The 8,517-nt window shown below is 21.9% G+C and overlaps 1 long non-coding RNA gene across 1 annotated transcript; it reads left to right on the forward strand.

Moving 5' to 3' along the window:
• The first annotated feature begins 643 nt into the window (after positions 1–643).
• Positions 644–2,553, forward strand: LOC143378185 (uncharacterized). Its single transcript, XR_013087757.1, has 2 exons — positions 644–723; positions 840–2,553. It is a non-coding gene; the product is annotated as an uncharacterized LOC143378185 (long non-coding RNA).
• The last annotated feature ends 5,964 nt before the right edge of the window (positions 2,554–8,517 follow it).

The following is an 8,517-nucleotide window of genomic DNA, read 5'->3' on the forward strand; positions in this document are numbered from 1 at the left end:
ATAGATAAAAATAGGTAAATAAGCTAGAGAAAAAATAGGTGTATACATAGAGAAAAATAGCTAAATAAATCAAGGAAAAAAAGGTAAATAAAAAATAGGTAAATAAATTAGAGGAAAAAATAGGTAATTAAACAGAGAAATATACGTAAATAAATGAGAGAGATAAATAGGTAAATATATAGAGAAAAAATAGGTAAATAAATTAGAGGAAAAAATAGGTAAATAAACAGAGAAAAATAGGTAAATAAATAGAGAAAACAAAAGAGGTAAATAAATACAGACAAATAGGTAAATTAGCTAGAAAAAATAGGTGTATAAATAGAGAAAAATAGGTAAATAAACCAAAGAAAAAAAGGTAAATAAAAAATAGGTAAATAAATTAGAGGAAAAAATAGGTAAATAAACAGAGAAAAATAGGTAATGAAGTAGAGAAAACAGAGTAGGTAAATAAATACAGAAAAAAAGAGGTAAATAAACTAGAGAAAAAATAGGTGTATAAATAGAGAAAAATAGCTAATTAAAAAAAAATAGGTATATAAATAGAGGGGAAAAAAGGTAAATAAATTGAGAGAACAAAGGAGATAAATAAATAGAGAAAAAATGGGTAAATAAATTAGAGAAAAAATAGATAAATAAATTAGAGGAAAAAATAGGTAAATAAACAGAGAAAAAATTTGTAAATGTATTAGAGAAAAAAATAGATAAAGAAATAGTGAAAAATAGGTAATGAAGTAGAGAATACAAAGGAGGTAAATAAATACAGAAAATATGTAAATAAATAGAGAAAAATAGGTAAATAATTTAGAGAAAAATATGGGCAAATAAATAGAGAAAAATAGGTAATGAAGTTGAGAAAACAAAGTAGGTAAATAAATACAGAAAAAAGTGGTAAATGACTAGAGAAAAAATAGGTAAATAAATATAGAAAAAATAGGTAAATTATCTAGAGGAAAAATAGGTAAATAAATAGAGAACATATAGGTGTATAAATTAGAGAAAGAACGAGGTAAATAAATAGAAAAAAGTAAATGAATAGAGAAAAAATGGGAAAATGGATAGAGAAAAAATAGGTAAGTAAATAGAGAAAAAATATGTAAATTATCTAGAGAAAAATAGGTAAATAAATAGAGAAAACAAAAGAGGTACATAAATAGAGAAAAAAGTAGGTAAATAAATACAGAAAAATGGGAAAATTAAGTAGAGAAAAAATAGGTGTATAAATAGAGAAAAATAGGTAAATAAACCAAAGAAAAAAAGGTAATTAAAAAATAGGTAAATAAATTAGAGGAAAAAATAGGTAATTAAACCGAGAAATATACGTAAATAAATGAGAGAGATAAATAGGTAAATATATAGAGAAAAAATAGGTAAATAAATTAGAGGAAAAAATAGGTAAATAAACAGAGAAAAATAGGTAAATAAATAGAGAAAACAAAAGAGGTAAATAAATACAGACAAATAGGTAAATTAGCTAGAGAAAAAATAGGTGTATAAATAGAGAAAAATAGGTAAATAAACCAAAGGAAAAAAGGTAAATAAAAAATAGGTAAATAAATTAGAGGAAAAAATAGGTAAATAAACAGAGAAAAATAGGTAATGAAGAAGAGAAAACAGAGTAGGTAAATAAATACAGAAAAAAGAGGTAAATAAACTAGAGAAAAAATAGGTGTATAAATAGAGAAAAATAGCTAATTAAAAAAAAATAGGTATATAAATAGAGGGGAAAAAAGGTAAATAAATTGAGAGAACAAAGGAGATAAATAAATAGAGAAAAAATGGGTAAATAAATTAGAGAAAAAATAGATAAATAAATTAGAGGAAAAGATAGGTAAATAAACAGAGAAAAAATTTGTAAATGTATTAGAGAAAAAAATAGATAAAGAAATAGTGAAAAATAGGTAATGAAGTAGAGAATACAAAGGAGGTAAATAAATACAGAAAATATGTAAATAAATAGAGAAAAATAGGTAAATAATTTAGAGAAAAATATAGGCAAATAAATAGAGAAAAATAGGTAATGAAGTTGAGAAAACAAAGTAGGTAAATAAATACAGAAAAAAGTGGTAAATGACTAGAGAAAAAATAGGTAAATAAATATAGAAAAAATAGGTAAATTATCTACAGGAAAAATAGGTAAATAAATAGAGAACATATAGGTGTATAAATTAGAGAAAGAAAGAGGTAAATAAATAGAAAAAAGTAAATGAATAGAGAAAAAATTGGAAAATGGATAGAGAAAAAATAGGTAAGTAAATAGAGAAAAAATAGGTAAATTATCTAGAGAAAAATAGGTAAATAAATAGAGAAAACAAAAGAGGTACATAAATAGAGAAAAAAGTAGGTAAATAAATACAGAAAAATGGGAAAATTAGGTAGAGAAAAAATAGGTGTATAAATAGAGAAAAATAGGTGAATAAACCAAGGGAAAAAAGGTAAATAAAATATAGGTAAATAAATTAGAGGAAAAAATAGGTAAATAAACAGAGAAAAATAGGTAATGAAGTAGAGAAAACAAAGTAGGTAAATAAATACAGAAAAAAGAGGAAAATAAACTAGAGAAAAAATAGGTAAATAAATAGAGAAAAATAGGTAAATAAATAGATAAAAATAGGTAAATAAGCTAGAGAAAAAATAGGTGTATACATAGAGAAAAATAGCTAAATAAATCAAGGAAAAAAAGGTAAATAAAAAATAGGTAAAGAAATTAGAGGAAAAAATAGGTAAATAAGCAGAGAAAAAATTGGTAAATAAATTAGAGAAAAAGATAGATAAAGAAATAGTGGAAAATAGGTAATGAAGTAGAGAATACAAAGGAGGTAAATAAATACAGAAAATAGGTAAATGAATAGAGAAAAATAGGTAAATAAATTAGAGAAAAAAATAGGCAAATAAATAGAGAAAAATAGGTAAATTATCTAGAGAAAAAATAGTGTATAAATATATATAAATACCTAAATAAATCAAAGAAAAAAAGGTAAATAAAAAAATAGGTAAATAAATTAAAGGAAAAAATAGGTAAATAAGCAGAGAAATAATTGGTAAATAAATTAGAGAAAAAAATAAATGAAGAAATAGTGGAAAATAGGTAATGAGGTAGAGAATACAAAGGAGGTAAATAAATACAGAAAATAGGTAAATAAATAGAGAAAAATAGGTAAATAATTTAGAGAAAAAATAGACAAATAAATAGAGAAAAATAGCTAAATAAATCAAGGAAAAAAAGGTAAGTAAAAAAATAGGTAAACAAATTAGAGGAAAAAATAGGTAACTATACAGAGAAAAAATAGGTAAATAAATGGAGAAAAAATAGGTAAATAAATACAGAAAAATAGGTAAAGTAGGTAGAGAAAAAATAGGTGTATAAATAGAGAAAAATAGGTAATTAAAAAAGTAGGTATATAAATAGAGGGGAAAAAAGGTAAATAAATTGAGAAAACAAAGGAGGTAAATAAATAGAGAAAAAATAGGTAAATAAATTAGAGAAAAAATAAGTAAAGAAATTAGAGGAAAAAATAGGTAAATAAGCAGAGACAAAATTGGGAAATAAATTAGAGAAAAAAGTAGATAAAGAAATAGTGGAAAATAGGTAATGAAGTAGAGAATACAAAGGAGGTAAATAAATACAGAAAATAGGTAAATAAATAGAGAAAAATAGGTAAATAATTTAGAGAAAAAAATAGGCAAATAATTAGAGAAAAATATGTAATGAAGTAGAGAAAACAAAGTAGGTAAATAAATACAGAAAAAAGAGGTAAATAAACTAGAGAAAAAATAGGTGTATAAATAGAGAAAAATAGCTAATTAAAAAAAAATAGGTATATAAATAGAGGGGAAAAAATGTAAATAAATTGAGAAAACAAAGGAGATAAATAAATAGAGAAAAAATGGGTAAATAAATTAGAGAAAAAATAGATAAATAAATTAGAGGAAAAAATAGGTAAATAAACAGAGAAAAAATTTGTAAATGTATTAGAGAAAAAAATAGATAAAGAAATAGTGAAAAATAGGTAATGAAGTAGAGAATACAAAGGAGGTAAATAAATACAGAAAATATGTAAATAAATAGAGAAAAATAGGTAAATAATTTAGAGAAAAATATAGGCAAATAAATAGAGAAAAATAGGTAATGAAGTAGAGAAAACAAAGTAGGTAAATAAATACAGAAAAAGTGGTAAATGACTAGAGAAAAAATAGGTAAATAAATATAGAAAAAATAGGTAAATTATCCAGAGGAAAAATAGGTAAATAAATATAGAAAAAATAGGTAAATTATCTAGAGGAAAAATAGGTAAATAAATAGAGAACATATAGGTGTATAAATTAGAGAAAGAAAGAGGTAAATAAATAGAAAAAAGTAAATGAATAGAGAAAAAATTGGAAAATGGATAGAGAAAAAATAGGTAAGTAAATAGAGAAAAAATAGGTAAATTATCTAGAGAAAAATAGGTAAATAAATAGAGAAAACAAAAGAGGTACATAAATAGAGAAAAAAGTAGGTAAACAAATACAGAAAAATGGGAAAATTAGGTAGAGAAAAAATAGGTGTAAAAATAGAGAAAAATAGGTGAATAAACCAAGGGAAAAAAGGTAAATAAAATATAGGTAAATAAATTAGAGGAAAAAATTGGTAAATAAACAGAGAAAAATAGGTAATGAAGTAGAGAATACAAAGGAGGTAAATAAATACAGAAAATAGGTAAATAAATAGAGAAAAATAGGTAAATAAATTAGAGAAAAAAATAGGCAAATAAATAGAGAAAAATAGGTAAATTATCTAGAGAAAAAATAGGTGTATAAATAGAGAAAAATAGCTAAATAAATCAAAGAAAAAAAGGTAAATAAAAAAATAGGTAAATAAATTAAAGGAAAAAATAGGTAAATAAGCAGAGAAATAATTGGTAAATAAATTAGAGAAAAAAATAAATGAAGAAATAGTGGAAAATAGGTAATGAGGTAGAGAATACAAAGGAAGTAAATAAATACAGAAAATAGGTAAATAAATAGAGAAAAATAGGTAAATAATTTAGAGAAAAAAATAGACAAATAAATAGAGAAAAATAGCTAAATAAATCAAGGAAAAAAAGGTAAGTAAAAAAATAGGTAAACAAATTAGAGGAAAAAATAGGTAACTATACAGAGAAAAAATAGGTAAATAAATGAGAGAAAAAAGAGGTAAATAACTAGAGGAAAAATAGGTAAATAAATAGAGAAAACAAAATAGGTAAATAAATAGAGAAAAATACGTAAATAAATAGAGAAAACAAAAGAGGTAAATAAATAGAGAAAAAATAGGTAAATAAATACAGAAAAATAGGTAAAGTAGGTAGAGAAAAAATAGGTGTATAAATAGAGAAAAATAGGTAATTAAAAAAATAGGTATATAAATAGAGGGAAAAAAAGGTAAATAAATTGAGAAAACAAAGGAGGTAAATAAATAGAGAAAAATAGGTAAATAAATTAGAGAAAAAATAGATAAATAAATTGGAGGAAAAAATAGGTAAATAAACAGAGAAAAAATTTGTAAATAAATTAAAGAAAAAAATAGATAAAGAAATAGTGAAAAATAGGTAATGAAGTAGAGAATACAAAGGCGGTAAATAAATACAGAAAATAGGTAAATAAATACAGGAAAAAAAGAGGTAACTAAATAGAGAAAAATAGGTAAAAAAATAGAGAAAAATAGGTAAATAAGCAGAGAAAAAATTGGTAAATACATTAGAGAAAAAAATACATAAAGAAATAGTGGAAAATAGGTAATGAAGTAGAGAATACAAAGGAGGTAAATAAATACAGAAAATAGGTAAATAAATAGAGAAAAATAGGTAAATAATTTAGAGAAAAAAATAGGCAAATAAATAGAGAAAAATAGGTAATGAAGTAGAGAAAACAAAGTAGGTAAATAAATACAGAAAAAAGTGGTAAATAACTAGAGAAAAAATAGGTAAATAAATATAGAAAATATAGGTAAATTATCTAGAGAAAAAATAGGTAAATAAATAGAGAAAACAAAATAGGTAAATAAATAGAGAAAACAAAAGAGGTAAATAAATACAGAAAAATAGGTAAAGTAGGTAGAGAAAAAATAGGTGTATAAATAGAGAAAAATAGGTAATTAAAAAAATAGGTATATAAATAGAGGGAAAAAAGGTAAATAAATTGAGAAAACAAAGGAGGTAAATAAATAGAGAAAAATAGGTAAATAATTTAGAGAAAAAAATAGGCAAATAAATACAGAAAAATAGGTAATGAAGTAGAGAAAACAAAGTAGGTAAATAAATACAGAAAAAAGAGGTAAATAACTAGTGAAAAAATAAGTGTATGAATAGAGAAAAATAGCTAAATAAATCAAGGGAAAAAAGGTAAATAAAAAATAGGTAAATAAATTAGAGGAAAAAATAGGTAACTATACAGAGAAAAAATAGGTAAATAAATGAGAGAGAGAAATAGGTAAATAACTAGAGGAAAAATAGGTAAATAAATAGAGAAAACAAAAGAGGTAAATAAATAGAGAAAAAATAGGGAAATAAATAGAGAAAATTAGGTAAATTATCTAGAGAAAAAAATAGGTGTATAAATATAGATAAATAGCTACAAAAATCAAAGAAAAAAAGGTAAACAAAAAATAGGTAAAGAAATTAGAGGAAAAAATAGGTAAATAAGCAGAGACAAAATTGGGAAATAAATTAGAGAAAAAAATAGATAAAGAAATAGTGGAAAATAGGTAATGAAGTAGAGAATACAAAGGAGGTAAATAAATACAGAAAATAGGTAAATAAATAGAGAAAAATAGGTAAATAATTTAGAGAAAAAAATAGGCAAATAAATACAGAAAAATAGGTAATGAAGTAGAGAAAACAAAGTAGGTAAATAAATACAGAAAAAGAGGTAAATAACTAGTGAAAAAATAAGTGTATAAATAGAGAAAAATAGCTAAATAAATCAAGGAAAAAAAGGTAAATAAAAAATAGGTAAATAAGTTAGAGGAAAAAATAGGTAACAATACAGAGAAAAAATAGGTAAATAAATGAGAGAGAGAAATATGTAAATATATAGAGAAAAAATAGGTAAATAAATTAGAGGAAAAAATAGGTAAATAAACAGAGAAAAATAGGTAAATAAATAGAGAAAATATAGGTGTATAAATTAGAGAAAGAAAGAGGTAAATAAATAGAAAAAAGTAAATGAATAGAGAAAAAATTGGAAAATGAATAGAGAAAAAATAGGTAAGTAAATAGAGAAAAAATAGGTAAATTATCTCGAGAAAAATAGGTAAATAAATAGAGAAAACAAAAGAGGTACATAAATAGAGAAAAAAGTAGGTAAATAAATACAGAAAAATGGGAAAATTAGGTAGAGAAAAAATAGGTGTATAAATAGAGAAAAATAGGTGAATAAACCAAGGGAAAAAAGGTAAATAAAATATAGGTAAATAAATTAGAGGAAAAAATAGGTAAATAAACAGAGAAAAATAGGTAATGAAGTAGAGAAAACAAAGTAGGTAAATAAATACAGAAAAAAGAGGAAAATAAACTAGAGAAAAAATAGGTAAATAAATAGAGAAAAATAGGTAAATAAATAGATAAAAATAGGTAAATAAACTAGAGAAAAAATAGGTGTATACATAGAGAAAAATAGCTAAATAAATCAAGGAAAAAAAGGTAAATAAAAAATAGGTAAAGAAATTAGAGGAAAAAATAGGTAAATAAGCAGAGAAAAAATTGGTAAATAAATTAGAGAAAAAAATAGATAAAGAAATAGTGGAAAATAGGTAATGAAGTAGAGAATACAAAGGAGGTAAATAAATACAGAAAATAGGTAAATAAATAGAGAAAAATTGGTAAATAAATTAGAGAAAAAAATAGGCAAATAAATAGAGAAAAATAGGTAAATTATCTAGAGAAAAAATAGGTGTATAAATATATATAAATATCTAAATAAATCAATGAAAAAAGGTAAATAAAACAATAGGTATATAAATTAAAGGGAAAAATAGGTAAATAAACAGAAAAAAATAGCTAAATAAATAGAGAAAAATAGGTAAATTATCTAGAGAAAAAATAGCTGTATAAATATAGATAAATACCTAAATAAATCAAAGAAAAAAGGTAAATAAAACAATAGGTAAATAAATTAAAGGAAAAAATATGTAAATAAACAGAGAAAAAATAGGTAAATAAACTAGAGAAAAAATAGGTGTATAAATAGAGAAAAATAGCTAAATAAATCAAAGAAAAAAAGGTAAATAAAAAAATAGGTTAATAAATTAAAGGAAAAAATAGGTAAATAAGCAGAGAAATAATTGGTTAATAAATTAGAGAAAAAAATAAATGAAGAAATAGTGGAAAATAGGTAATGAAGTAGAGAATACAAAGGAGGTAAATAAATACAGAAAGTAGGTAAATAAATAGAGAAAAATAGGTAAATAATTTAGAGAAAAAAATAGACAAATAAATAGAGAAAAATAGGTAATGAAGTAGAGAAAACAAAGTAGGTAAATAAATACAGAAAAAAGTGGTA

Source organism: Andrena cerasifolii, unplaced genomic scaffold (genome assembly GCF_050908995.1).
Source record: "Andrena cerasifolii isolate SP2316 unplaced genomic scaffold, iyAndCera1_principal scaffold0922, whole genome shotgun sequence".
Taxonomy (NCBI): domain Eukaryota; kingdom Metazoa; phylum Arthropoda; class Insecta; order Hymenoptera; family Andrenidae; genus Andrena; species Andrena cerasifolii.